The sequence below is a fragment of the Lithobates pipiens genome, unplaced genomic scaffold (genome assembly GCF_037356315.1).
Source record: "Lithobates pipiens isolate NorthernLeopardFrog02 unplaced genomic scaffold, aLitPip1_a1.2 Scaffold_18, whole genome shotgun sequence".
In the NCBI taxonomy this organism is placed as follows: domain Eukaryota; kingdom Metazoa; phylum Chordata; class Amphibia; order Anura; family Ranidae; genus Lithobates; species Lithobates pipiens.
The window spans coordinates 554827195-554840483 of record NW_027507758.1 but is presented as its reverse complement, the minus strand read 5'-3'; the positions used below and the strand labels follow the sequence as shown (position 1 = coordinate 554840483).

The window sequence follows — 13289 nt, the reverse complement described above, 5'->3', positions numbered from 1 at the left end:
AAAAAAATTATAAAAATTTCATTTGGGTACAGTGTAGCATGACCGCGCAATTGTCATTCAAAGTGCGACAGCGCTGAAAGCTCAAAATTGGTCTGGGCAGGAAGGTGTTTAAGTGCCCGGTATTGAAGTGGTTAATCTTTAACCTATTACCTAATGAGTACTGTTTCCATTAAATGTTTTTGTTTTTTTATTTCAAGTACGTATGTGGCACGGCAATTGGATCCAATTAAACTCTCAGTTATGCCATTCTTAATATGGGCTACCGGGATATATATATATATATATATATATATATATATATATATATATATATATATATATATATATATATATATATATATATATATATATATATATATATGGACAATCCTTTAGCATCTGGAATAATTTTCTATAGTCAGTACATAGATCATATACTAATAATAAGGGATGGCCCTGAACGCTCCATATATCATTTTGTAAATTTCTGTATTAACAAGTTTGGTCTCAATTTTACATATGTTAGTAATTTCACTTACCTAGCCTTAGATCATGAACTCACCCACGATAACACCAATTTAAGAAATGATTTCAAACTTACAGGGGAAATTCATACCTGCACTCAGTGGCGTCACTAGGGGGTGGCTACTGGGGCTGTAGCCCCGAGGCTCTTATTGGGCGTAGCAGTGCTGTGGCTGTGTGTAGGTAAGAATTGTAAAAGAGTTGTATCGCTTGCTGTTCGCTTAAGTCCGGGAGGGGGGCTTCTGCCTTCAATCCATGCCCCTCCTCTCTCATTAACTCCAGAGAAGCTGAATTTGTGGGGCCAAGTCTGAGTCCTGAGCAGGAGAGGAGCTAGCTGGAGGAAGGATGGGAAATGTCAGCACTGACAACTAGCGCAGATTGGACACAAGGCTGGTTGGCGGGTTGTGAGCATAGAGGAATGTCTAGAAAGGAGAAACTCCATCTCTACCTGTGTTCCTGTGTGACTTGTGTTCCTGTCAGCACTGAGTTGCCACATCCTCCCTTTAATCCAGGGCACACATTAATTACACAGGTTCTCTGGCTGATTAAGGTGGTAATTAAACTCACTTGGTGCCTTATCTGCATTAAATTAGGATCAGAACCTGTGTAATTAATATGTGTCCTGGATTAAAGGGATGATGTGGCAACCCTACTCCCAGGGAAAGACAGAGCAAACAGGACAACACAGTAGCAATCATTGCTAGTGCTACCCATAAAGCAGTCACTGGAGCTCCCCCAAGGCTTAATGAAGATAACAGGACACATGGCAGACTGCATTCTTCTCCTGTGAGTCACAATCGCTCTGCCTTCCACACTGTATAAATGTGTGCTGTCAACTTGTCCTGTACCTCGGCAGGACAGGTATGGTGAAAGTAAAATTCTTGAATATGTTAGGAATATACTGAGACTTTTCAGGTACTACATTCAGTAGATGCATTTTCACAAAACCATTCTTTTTAATATATGTGTTTGTGGAATACATCTCTGTAGCACCTGAAAAGTCCCAGTATATTTCTAACACATTCAGGAATTTGAGCATTAACCACAAAGGATTTGGTGCCACAACACAGCTAATCTCCAGGAAATGAAAATAAAGTCCTATCTTGCATTGTGTGTGTGTGTGTGGGGGGGGGGGGGGGGGGGAGCCTCTTTCACCTACATGTTCTCATGCTCCAGCTAGATGCATGTTCTCTTCCGCCACTAAAACCCCAGCCTCACATGTCATAAAGTAACATTAACCCTGTACGGTATGATGAGGGGGCTGGAGTGTGATCTGTGTGTGCACTGCTGCCGCTTGGGCAAGCCCGTACACGTTCTGTCATTTTTGGACAGGCGGATGCATGCGCAATGACATAATGGCACCGGTGGTGCCATTTTTAAATGTAAAGCAGCAGTGGTACTTTGTGAGGTCTCTACGGGGAGCCAGCACCTCTCATTACAGCTCAGTAAGACCCTCTCAGTAAGACCCCACCACAGCCTCTGACATCTGTACCATGTCCGCAGCCTCTGACATCTGTATCATGTCCACAGCCTCTGACATATGTGCCTGCAGCTTCTGTCCTGTGTGTGCGTATACTATATATATATATGTAGCGGCCATAACCCTCGATGGGGCGGCCTTGACTTTTGGGCTTACTGGTTACCTCTGCTTGGCTTGTTATTCCATGTCTAAGGGTTCCCAGGGTTAGTACCCAACAACTTTGGGATGCTGACACCATAAAAGTCCTTTAAGAAGGTTTTTATTTGCAGGGGTAACCAACAATCACAGTCTCGTATGGGAACAGAGGGCAAGGGTGAAGAAACTTAGGCACCTTGAACTGCTAAAAATCAGAAAGTCTCTAGTGAAACCCAGAGAGTAGCCACTCGCAGCTGGGCGCTTCAAAGCTGAACAAATCTCTAGCCAGAGATTATGGCAGTACACACTTTAATCCGGAACTTGCAAAGTCTCTGACCTTGAATAAATTAATAACCAAAAGTGAACAGGAACCTTTCCTCAGTACCTGGAACGTTCTCTGTCTCCTTGGAAGTACTGGAAAAGTGTGAATTCGTTAGTGTCCTTGACAACCCAGTAACCAGGCACTTCTTGGGATGCCAGCTTGTTGGCACTCCTCCGAAGAGCCCTCCCCCGGTCACTTACACAATGTCGGGTCACCTTGAGGCAAGGTGACAGATGCACACCGTAGGGATCAGGAGTGCACCGCAAGGTTGTGGACCCGACGGCTGACTGCTGCAGACGGGAGACAGATCCCACTGGGGTTAGAGCGTAAGATTCCCTGGGGCGCGGAGTCTAAGAGCCAGCAGGTGTTCACCAGCGCTTCTAGTGGTGAGGATGGACTTGGCTGCAACTGGCTCCAGGTCGTGACCCCCAGGATCCCCCAGCTCACACCCACAGTAGGCAACAGGAGGATAGGGATCGTGAGGGACAAAGCCAAGGTCGGGGCCACAAGCAGACAGGAATAGTCAGGGATACGCCAAAAGGTCAGGATCACAGGCAAACAGGGATAGTCAAGGACACGCCAAAGTCATAATGGAAAACAACAGAAGAGCACACGGCAGGTAACAGGAAGCTAACACACAAAGGTTGATCAGCAGGGATGGCCTGCAGTGCACAGGTTAATACAGAGCTCCCTGATAGGAGCTAGGGTGGAGCCATGCCAGAGGATGGATTACAAAAGCAGACAGGTGAGGGTTGGCTGGTCTCTAGATGAACACATGGGAACAGGTAAGCAGACAAACTATTGCATAACCATGACAGTACCCTCCCTCTTACGAGGCCTCCCCCTCCCCCGCCTGGGTCGAGGCTTAAAGGGAAACTCCAGATGGAACCTCCTCAACAGACTAGGAGCAAAGACCTCAGATGCAGTGATCCAATACCTCTCCTCAGGGCCAAACCCTTTCCAATGTACGAGGTACTGAAGAATGCCTTTACGGAGCCGGGAATCCAAAACTTGACTAACCTCATATTTTAGATTATCCTCAGAGACTGGAACCGAGGTAGGGAGAGGACGAGAGGACTTGAGGACTAAAGGCTTCTTAGGAATGGGTAAGGGCATGAGAAGATCAGGAGCCTGAGCAGGGTCCCCCAGACCCTTAACGATGAGCTGGGCATCCATAACAGGACCACCAGACTGGGCAGAGGTCAGTGGATCCCTGAGGTCAGGTTGGTTAGAAGGCGACAAGAGTCAAGCTGGATAGCTGAAACACAAACAGAATGCAGAGAACCCTGAGAAAAAGATTGAAAACCCCTCCTGGCCGAATTAGGTATTCTATCCAAAGGATGGATTGAGCCTCTTAAACGGGTTTGAACGGACATAGTAGCAGTAGGGTGAGGCCAGGTCACAGAAGGTCCTGAACAAGAAGCAGGAAGCTCATTGGGCATGGGCTGGACTGGCATAACTGGTGCAGAGGCCGACTGAATAGTATTGTCAGGTGTAGGGATCATCTCAATCTCATCACAGGGCATAACAACAGTGGAATTTGCAGACAAGTTAGCCTGGCTGTGCGTCCAAGGGAGATTAGGGACAGGCAAAGGTAAATGGTTATGCGAACTGGAGTGGATGATCGACTCAGGTTCATAGGTGGGCCCCTCATCCAGAGTACCACATGACCTAGAGAGTGCATCAGTCCGACTATTGCAGGACGCATCCCAGAGATCGCTATATACAGCGGGAAGAGCAGAAGATACTGGGATGGTGGTAACAGGAAGTTTCTCCTTTGGGGTACCCTTGAGTAGGCAGGAAGAAGAACAGGAGGAACCCCAACCCAGGATCTGTCCAGCAGACCAGTCGACGTGTGGAGAATGGAGCCGTAACCAAGGAAGACCTAATATGATAGGAGATGAAGCCTTAGGTAAGACAAGGAAGGATATCCACTCCTGGTGGAGTGTCCCTACTGACATCTTAACAGGAAGAGTCTGGAAGCGGATAGGGCCCCCTGGGAGAACCGTGCCATCAATCGCCAAGACCACCAATGGCGTTGTAAGGGGCAAAAGGGTAAGTCTCATGGAGGATGCAGTTTCCCAATCCATGAAATTGGCAGTGGCTCCGGAATCCAGATGTGCTGAGACTGAACGAGAGGAAGCACCGACATGAAGCAACACAGAAAGGAGAAGACGAGAAGGTGAAGGTGATATTTCAGGGTCTAATACTCCACCTTCCATATGTATTAGCCCTGAGCGTTTTTCCGGACGAAGAGAACAGGTGTCACGGAAATGACCTTTGGCCCCACAATAGAGGCATAGGCCCAGAGTTCTGCGCCTAGCACGTTCTTCAGGAGATAACTTAGTCCAGTCCAACTGCATAGGTTCCCCGGTAGGCAGGGGGTGCTCCTCGGATCGAAGAGAAGGGACTGGAGGCTCAGGCTGCCTAAAGAACGGGGAGTGCTGGCGTCTTTTTTCCAGGGCCCTCTCCTGAAAGCGAATATCGATCTGGTTACACAAGGTGATGACACTGTCCAGATCAGCAGGAAGGGATCTTCCTGCTAATTCATCCTTCACTCTATCAGAGAGGCCATGTAAAAAGGTTACAACTAGGGCCTCATTATTCCAGCTCAATTCAGCTGAGAGGATACGGAACTGAAGAGCATACTGTCCCACAGACGCGGACTCTTGACGGAGACGTAAAAGAGCACTAGTCGCAGAGGAGACACGACTCGGTTCCTCGAAGATATTCCGAAAAAGTTTCAAGAAATCAGACAGGCTAAAAACCACTGGATCATTCAGTTCCCACAGAGGGGCAGCCCAAGCTAGCGCCTCACCGGACAGGAGGGATATGATATATGCTACTTTTTCCCGATCGGACAGGAAGTTTTGGGGCTGAAGCTCAAAATGAATTGTGCACTGGCTAAGGAACCCCCTGCAAGCCTTGAAGTCCCCCGAGAAACGGGACGGAGCTGGCAGTAATAATGCATGCGTGGATGCGACTGGTGTGATAGGTGCAGCTGCTGACTGTACTTGAGGCTGCACTAAGCCCTGCAACGGATCGACTGTAGGAAGCGGCACGTCAGCCGGGTCCATGGCTGATCAAACTGCCGGGTCACCTTGAGGCGAGGTGACAGATGCACACCGTAGGGATCAGGAGTGCACCGCAAGGTTGTGGACCCTACGACTGACTGCTGCAGACGGGAAACAGATCCCACTGGGGTTAGAGCGTAAGATTCCCTGGGGCGCGGAGTCTAAGAGCCAGCAGGTGTTCACCAGCGCCTCTAGTGGTGAGGATGGACTTGGCTGCAACTGGCTCCAGGTCGCGACCCCCAGGGTCCCCCAGCTCACACCCACAGTAGGCAACAGGAGGATAGGGAAAGTGAGGGACAAAGCCAAGGTCGGGGCCACAAGCAGACAGGAATAGTCAGGGACACGCCAAAAGGTCAGGATCACAGGCAAACAGGGATAGTCAAGGACACGCCAAAGTCGGTAATGGAAAACAACAGAAGAGCACACGGCAGGTAACAGGAAGCTAACACACAAAGGTTGATCAGCAGGGATGGCCTGCAGTGCACAGGTTAATATAGAGCTCCCTGATAGGAGCTAGGGTGGAGCCATGCCAGAGGATGGATTACAAAAGCAGACAGGTGAGGGTCGGTTGGTCTCTACCCTGTTTCCCCTAAAATAAGACCTAGCGTTATTGTCGACGATGGCTGCAATATAAGCCCTACCCCCCAAATAAGCCCTAGTTAAAGTCCTTCTATGTCTTATTCTCAGGTTAGGGCTTATTTTTGGGGAAAGAGGGTGGGGTTTATTTGGGGGGTAGGGCTTATATTGCAGCCATCACCGACACTCATGCTAGGTCTTATTTTAGGGGAAACAGGGTAGATGAACACATGGGAACAGATAAGCAGACAAACTATTGCATAACTATGACACACGAGCTGCAGTGCCCCTCCGAGTTGAGACCACACCCGGACACCTTGAATCCTCCCTCAGTTACTGTGCCTCGAACCAGCCGGTTCCGAGACTCGGGAACAGATGGATCCCTACCCCAGACCATGCGGGTCTAATGGGGCTAGTCAAACTGACCATGTTGTGGGGCGGCCTATGCTTCCGTGACCGGGACCCTTCGCGGGGCTACCCTGGTCCAGCTGCAGGAACAGGCCCCTCTGGCCTCACGAATGAACACGTGACATCAACATCTTAAGTACCCTTCCCCAGACTCCTCAGCGGGGCCAGACGCACACCCACTGATTGGTTCCGGGAAACGCTGATACCTAAAGTGTCCAACCAGGCCTGGTTCTGAGCCTGTCATGTGCACCCACTGTACACATGACAGAGCAGAACCCTAATACAGCCCAGTCAAACTGATGCCAAATTAAACCTACTCCTCAGCCCTCAGAACCCCTTTACTGTTCTGAGGAAAAATGTAATTTATACAAAGCGGACACTTTCGCCGCTACAAGTGTGTCGCCGCTACACCCACACACACACACACATATATATATATATATGTATATGTATATATGTATATATATATATATATATATATATATATATATATGTATATATATATATATATGTATGTATATATATATATGTGTGTGTTTGTATATTCTATACATGTGTATGGACTCTAGCCCCAGGTCTTTTGTAGACCTAGCAATGCTCCTGCCTGCACTACAACAATGGTCACCATCCAAAATGGTAAAATAATATACCAAAAAGCCATATTTGTAGATTTTAGAAAAACTGTGCTCCTAAGGAAGATTTCAGAAAAATTGCTCTCTTAAAAAAAAGATTAAACCCAAAACCAAAAATGTATAATATGACAGCTTGCCAATTATTAGATGTGATGGCTTGCACGCTGCATCCAGTTTCTTTTCTTTGGCACTTCCTTTTGTTTTCACCTTGTGATCTGGATAGTAACACACCTCCTGTATTTATCAAAACACAACTCCGAAGAAGCTAGTGCTAGTGCACAGGAGGCACAGCAGACAGCAGCATTGTCAATCCTGGGGGTTAGTGTTGAATGTATTAGCAAATTTAAATTCACTAACAAGTTTAAGCCAAACTCCAGCTCACACTTTATAATCAGTTACAGAAAAAAAAAATATTTTTGGGATAAAGATGTTGCATAAATAAATAAATAAATAAATAAATAAATAAATAAAAGCTGATCATTTTAATCGCCTCTGCCCATGTTGGGTGGTTTGCCTCATTTATGTGAACTAATACATTCTGCAGGAGAGCTTGTGCTTTTGAAAAACAACAGACTTGCTGGCTGGATCACCAGATAAAAATAGAAGAAAGAAAGTCTAAAAAAGGGAACTAATGAAGCCATCACATCTAAGAATTGGTAAACTGCAATGTAATAAATGTTTGCTTTTGGGTTTAATACCACTTTAATCAATTCCTGTCTGGAGGAAGTCCATGGACGTCTTTAGGTTTAGGTGGTTATATTGGAATGATGTCTGCAGCTGGTGATTTCTTATTATGTAAAAGCCATCATAGCAGCTTGTTAGCCACCGGGATGCTTTTAAGAGTAGCGGGTGGGGGCCACCAGCACCTTTCCGCGCTCTCCTGTGTGATTGGACAGGACAGGATCTGATCTGGTGCCAGGTTATAATAGCCAGCCGAGGACAAGATGGTCCCCACCCATCCCTATGCACCTGGGAGACCAGAAATGAAATCATGACATCACTTTCGGTGTTGGCAGATGTAAACACTGAAAATTTTTTTTCTGGAAAGCTGAGATCTATGTTTTTTTTTAATCTCAGCTCCCAGATCTCTCCATAAAGTGGACCTGTCATACCTTTTTTGCTATCACAAGGGATGTTTTCATTGCTTGTGATAGAAATAAGTGATCAAAAATTAATTAAAGGGACAGTGTAAAAAGTGAATGCGTGCATATAGTATCTCACAAAAGTAAGTACACCCCTCACATTTTTGTAAATATTTTATTATATCTTTTCATGTGACAACTTTGAAGAAATTACACTTTTCTGCAATGTAAAGTAGTGAGTGTACAGCTTGTATAACAGTGTAAATTTGCTGTCCCCTCAAAATAACTCAACACACAGCCATTTATGTCTAAATGACTGGCAACAAAAGTGAGTACACCCCTAAGTGAAAATGTTCACATTGGGCCCAAAATGTCAATATTTTGTGTCGCCACCATTATTTTCCAGCAGTAGAAGTGTGTTTGAGGTCATTATCATGTTGGAATACTGCCCTGCAGCCCTGAAGGGAGGGGGATCATGCTCTGCTTCAGTATGTCACGGTACATGTTGGCATTCATGGTTCCCTCAATGAACTGTAGCTCCCCAGTGGCAGCAGCACTCATACAGTCCCAGGCCATGACATTCCCACCACCATGCTTGACTGTAGGCAAAACACATTTGTCTTTGTACTCCTCACCTGGTTGCCACCACACACGCTTGACACCATCTGAACCAAATAAGATTATCTTGGTCTCATCAGACCACAGGACATGGTTCTAGTAATCCACGTCCTTAGTCTGCTTGTCTTCAGCAAACGGCTTTCTTGTGCATCATCTTTAGAAGAGGCTTCCTTCTGGGACGACAGCCATGCAGTTCAATTTGATGCAGTGTACGGCAAATTGTCTGAGCACTGACAGGCTGACCCCTCACCCCATTTAACCTCTGCAGCAGTGCTGGAAGCACTCATATGTCTATTTCCCAAAGACAACCTCTGGATATGACGCCGAACACGTGCACTCAACGTCTTTGGTCAACCATGGCGAGGCCTGTTCTGAGTGGAACGTGTCCTGTTAAACCGCTGTACGGTCTTGGCCACCTTGCTGCAGCTCAGTTTCAGGGTCTTGGCAATCTTCTTATAGCCTAGGCCATCTTTATGTGGAGCAACAATTGTTTTTTTCCACGTTGAATGGTGCCACGGTGCCATATTGAACTTCCAGTGACCAGTATGAGAGAGTGAGAGTGAATGGGCCTAATTGGGCCCATTTTGGACATTTTCACTTAAGGGTGTACTCACTTTTATTGCCAGCAGTTTAGACAGTAATGGCTGTGTGTTGAGTTATTTTGAGGGGACACAAAATTTACACTGTTATACAAGCTGTACACTCACTACTTTACATTGTAGCAAAGTGTCATTTCTTCAGTGTTGTCAGATGAAAAGATAAGATATGATAAAATATTTACAAAAATGGGAGGGGTCACGCACACATATGAAAACAGTGTTTGCCCCAACGTTATAGCAAGAGCAATAATTCTAGCACTAGACCTGCTCTGTAACTCTAAACGATAGAGATTTGTAAATACCCTAGTTTGGCTCCATTCCACAAGCGTGCGCAATTTTAAAAGTGTGACATGTTAGGTATCTTTTTACTTGTCACTAGACAGAACGGGGAATTGCCTTGTTTATATAGGCAGTTCCCTGTTCTGCCTCATTACACTGCGATCACGGGTGGCCGGTGGACACCGAGTCCTGCTAGCCTCCCTGCACAGACCAAAGTACAGCTTTGGCGGTTTACGCAGGAGAGCTGACCTGCCACAGTATAATGACGGCGGCTGGTCGGCAAGAGGATAAAGTGTATATTTTTGTATAAAAAAATTATGTTTGAAAAATTGCTGTGCAAATACTGTGTGACAATAAAAATTGCAACGCCTACCATTTTATTCTCTAGAGCCACTGCTTTAAAAATATATATAATATTTGGGTATTCTGAGTAATTTTCTACTAAAACAAATATGATTTTTACGTGTAGGAGAGAAGTACCAGAATTGACCCAGTAGGGAGGTGGTAAAGGAAGGTTATATTCCTTATTAAAATTGCACTCTATTGCATTCTATGGAAGACTATGTGGTTGATTTACTAAAGTCAAATGTACTTTTGAAAGTGCAGTTGCACTCTGCAAGTGCAGTTGCTCCAGAGCTTAGTAAATGAGGGAGAGCTCTGCTGGCTTCCATCATCCAATCATATGCAAGCAAACATACTGTTCTTTTATTTTCCTTGTATGTGATTGGTTGTTCTTTGTAAAGTGAAGCTTTACCTCATTTACTAGGCTCTGGAGCAACTGTACTTGCAGAGTGCAACTGCACTTTCAAAAGTGCACAGTCTATTTCCCTTTTAGTAAATCAAGCCCTATATCCCTTATACAAAAAAAAACCTGTACTTTTAAGGAAGACTGTGTTCCGTATAAAAAATGCAGGGTATATTACTATTATTGCCTTTCTATTGTTCTTGCAGACACAGGTTTCCATTGTATCTATAGTTACCTAAGGCTTGGTTGACACTGATGCGACAATAACTTTGACTTTGAAGCACTTATCGCATCAGAAGTTGGAGCCCATTCTGTGCAATGTAACCATTCCAATAGATCCGACTTGAGTCGCTCCAATTTAGAAAAAGGTTTCTGCACTATTTTTGGTCCGACTTTGGAATGGCTTGCATTGACTTCTGTTACAGAAGTTGCATGCAAGTAGTGCCAAAGTCATGCTGGGGGGTCCAACTTCAAAGTCGCACAGAAGTCGCACAACTTTGAAGTCGTGGGCAGTGTGAACCGGGTCCAAAGCGAACATGTAGGATTAGTTAACAGCCTCTATGTAGAGATACAGATACCACTACAGTATGTACATTCATAAGGGAGTAAAGCTGGGCACAAACACAGTTTTTCTTTTCTAACTGACTGATCCCCACATCTACTAAGTGATGTTGATCTGGGTATCTTCCCTGCAGTGCTATTGTATTCTGACAGGGGGATCAGAATACCCGGTTCAGCAGCCGGAGTGCTGGTTTTCCAGCATGCCTGTGCAACAGAAGCCAGTCATACGACTGATTTCTGTTCAACATTCAGTAGTACACACGTGTCGAAAATCAACCAGATCCTGCTGAGTTGGCCAATTTTGGTATGTGCGTACCTGACTTATTCTAAAGTAATTTTGCTAGCCTGCCTTACAGTATAAAAAAAGTTACAATTTATAAGCCGTACATTGTCTGGGATGGTCTAATGGAGAGATGTTTGTTCAGGTCTACACCCTCTGAATTGCCTCTTGGGTATGGTATGATCAATTTAGCTCACCTTAGCTTGGATCGTCCATATTTATGGTATGGCTGGAGGAGGTGAGCTGATGCCAGATACTTCTAGCTCTAGTATATCAAGAGAGAAAACACATTAATACTACTAGGGGAACTAGTCACTGTTTTCCCAAAATCTCTTGGCTACGGCTAGACACCAAAAGAGGTGAGATTATTGCTTGATCTAGCTAAATCTGTGTAGATTTTCCCACTGTCATAGGAAGCTCTAATAAGGTAGTACTCACATGTTGTCGTATTGTGTCTCCTGCGGTTCCTCACTCACATACTTCCAGTATGACAAGTGCTGCACTGAACTGTATTTAAGAAATAATATGGGCATACAACCAATAATGAGAATTTTTAAGACGCACTTCCTCATTCCTGACTTACACAAATAATTCACCTTTGTGTTTCTTTCTGTCTTCAAGTTTCACATATGGACATTCCACTTAATCACTGGGTGAAGGGATGCAACTCTACCGCAAAGAAGACGGGAGGACTGACAGATACCACACAGGAAAAAAAAGATATATATATGGTAATCCACAGTGGTATAAAATATATATTCTTTATCAATTCTAATTAGAACTAATATAAATATTTTAGACACAGGCATCTTTTACCATGTGGTAATGTTCATTATACAATACATTGTAGATGGACAACAGCATAGTAGCACATTAAAGAATAGCTAAACCCTTGGATTTGGTGGATGCATTAGTTTTCCTTTTTTCAGACTTTTTTTTTCCTTTTCTTGAGTCCTTGTGCACTAACCTACAATTTAATTTGGGTTTTGTTTGGTTTAGATTCGTTAATCTAGTTATTTAGTTTCATTAAAGCGGAGGTCCACCCTAAAGTGGACCTTCCGCTCATCGGAACCCTCCCCCCCTCCGGTGCCACAATCGGCACCTTTCAGGGGGGAGGGGGGTGCAGTTACCTGGATAATCCAGGTAACTGCACCCACTTCCGGGAGTGCCCGCCCCTTCCCGCAAGTGCCCCGCTGCTTGCTGGGAAACACACAGATCCCAGAGGCAGCGGGGACCGTCCTCATTGCGCAGCGCGGCTCGCGCATGCGCAGTAGGGAACCGGGAAATGAAGCCGAAAGGCTCCATTTCCTGATTCCCATACCCAAGATGGCGGCGGCAGCACTCGAGTGTCGATCTAGAGATCGGCTTCGGGTGCCGACATCGCAGGCGCGCTGGACAGGTAAGTGTCACTATTTTAAAAGTCAGCAGCTGCAGTATTTGTAGCTGCTGGCTTTTAAAAAAAAAAAAAACGCGGAGTCCCGGTGGACTCCCGCTTTAAATTCGGTTTATTCGTTCAATTCATATTCAGGATTTATATTGGGATTTTGTATTTGGAATTCGTTTTGTCTTTTTTTTTCAAATTTACAGATTTTTTCGATTTCGAAGAGTTTGAATCGATAAATTTCAAATCAGACAAATGGAAAATGTTAGATTTTTTTGATGCGAATGTGGCAAAGTAAACAAACAAAAGAAAATCTTTATCAAATGATTGCAATGACTCTTTAACCACTTACCCACTGGGCACTTAAACCCCCTTCCTAACCAGACCAATTTTTTTTCACATTTTGAATGACAATTACACATGCAACACTGTACGTATATGACATTTTTGTCCTTTTTTCATATAAATATAGCTTTCTTTTGGAGGTATTTAATAACCGCTGGATTTTTTATTTTTTGTGCTATAAAAGAAAAAAGACTGAAAATTCTGTAAAAAAAATGCATTTTTCTTAGTTTCTGTTATAACATTTTGCAAATTAGTAATTTTTCTTCATAAA

The 13289-nt window shown here is 44.7% G+C and overlaps 1 protein-coding gene across 5 annotated transcripts in view; it reads right to left on the bottom strand.

Moving 5' to 3' along the window:
* The window catches only part of LOC143988961 (adhesion G protein-coupled receptor F5-like), a 314489-nt gene extending 302650 nt beyond the window's left edge, over positions 1–11839 (bottom strand). For 3 of the 5 annotated variants that reach the window (XM_077488917.1, XM_077488920.1, XM_077488921.1), the window contains exon 1: positions 11731–11839. The gene's annotated coding sequence lies outside the window, so the exon portion shown is untranslated. Of the gene's footprint in view, positions 1–518; positions 542–11489; positions 11558–11730 lie in introns of those variants that run through there. The other 2 variants (XM_077488918.1, XM_077488919.1) reach the window with 2 other exon arrangements.
* Positions 11840–13289: the final 1450 nt, after the last annotated feature.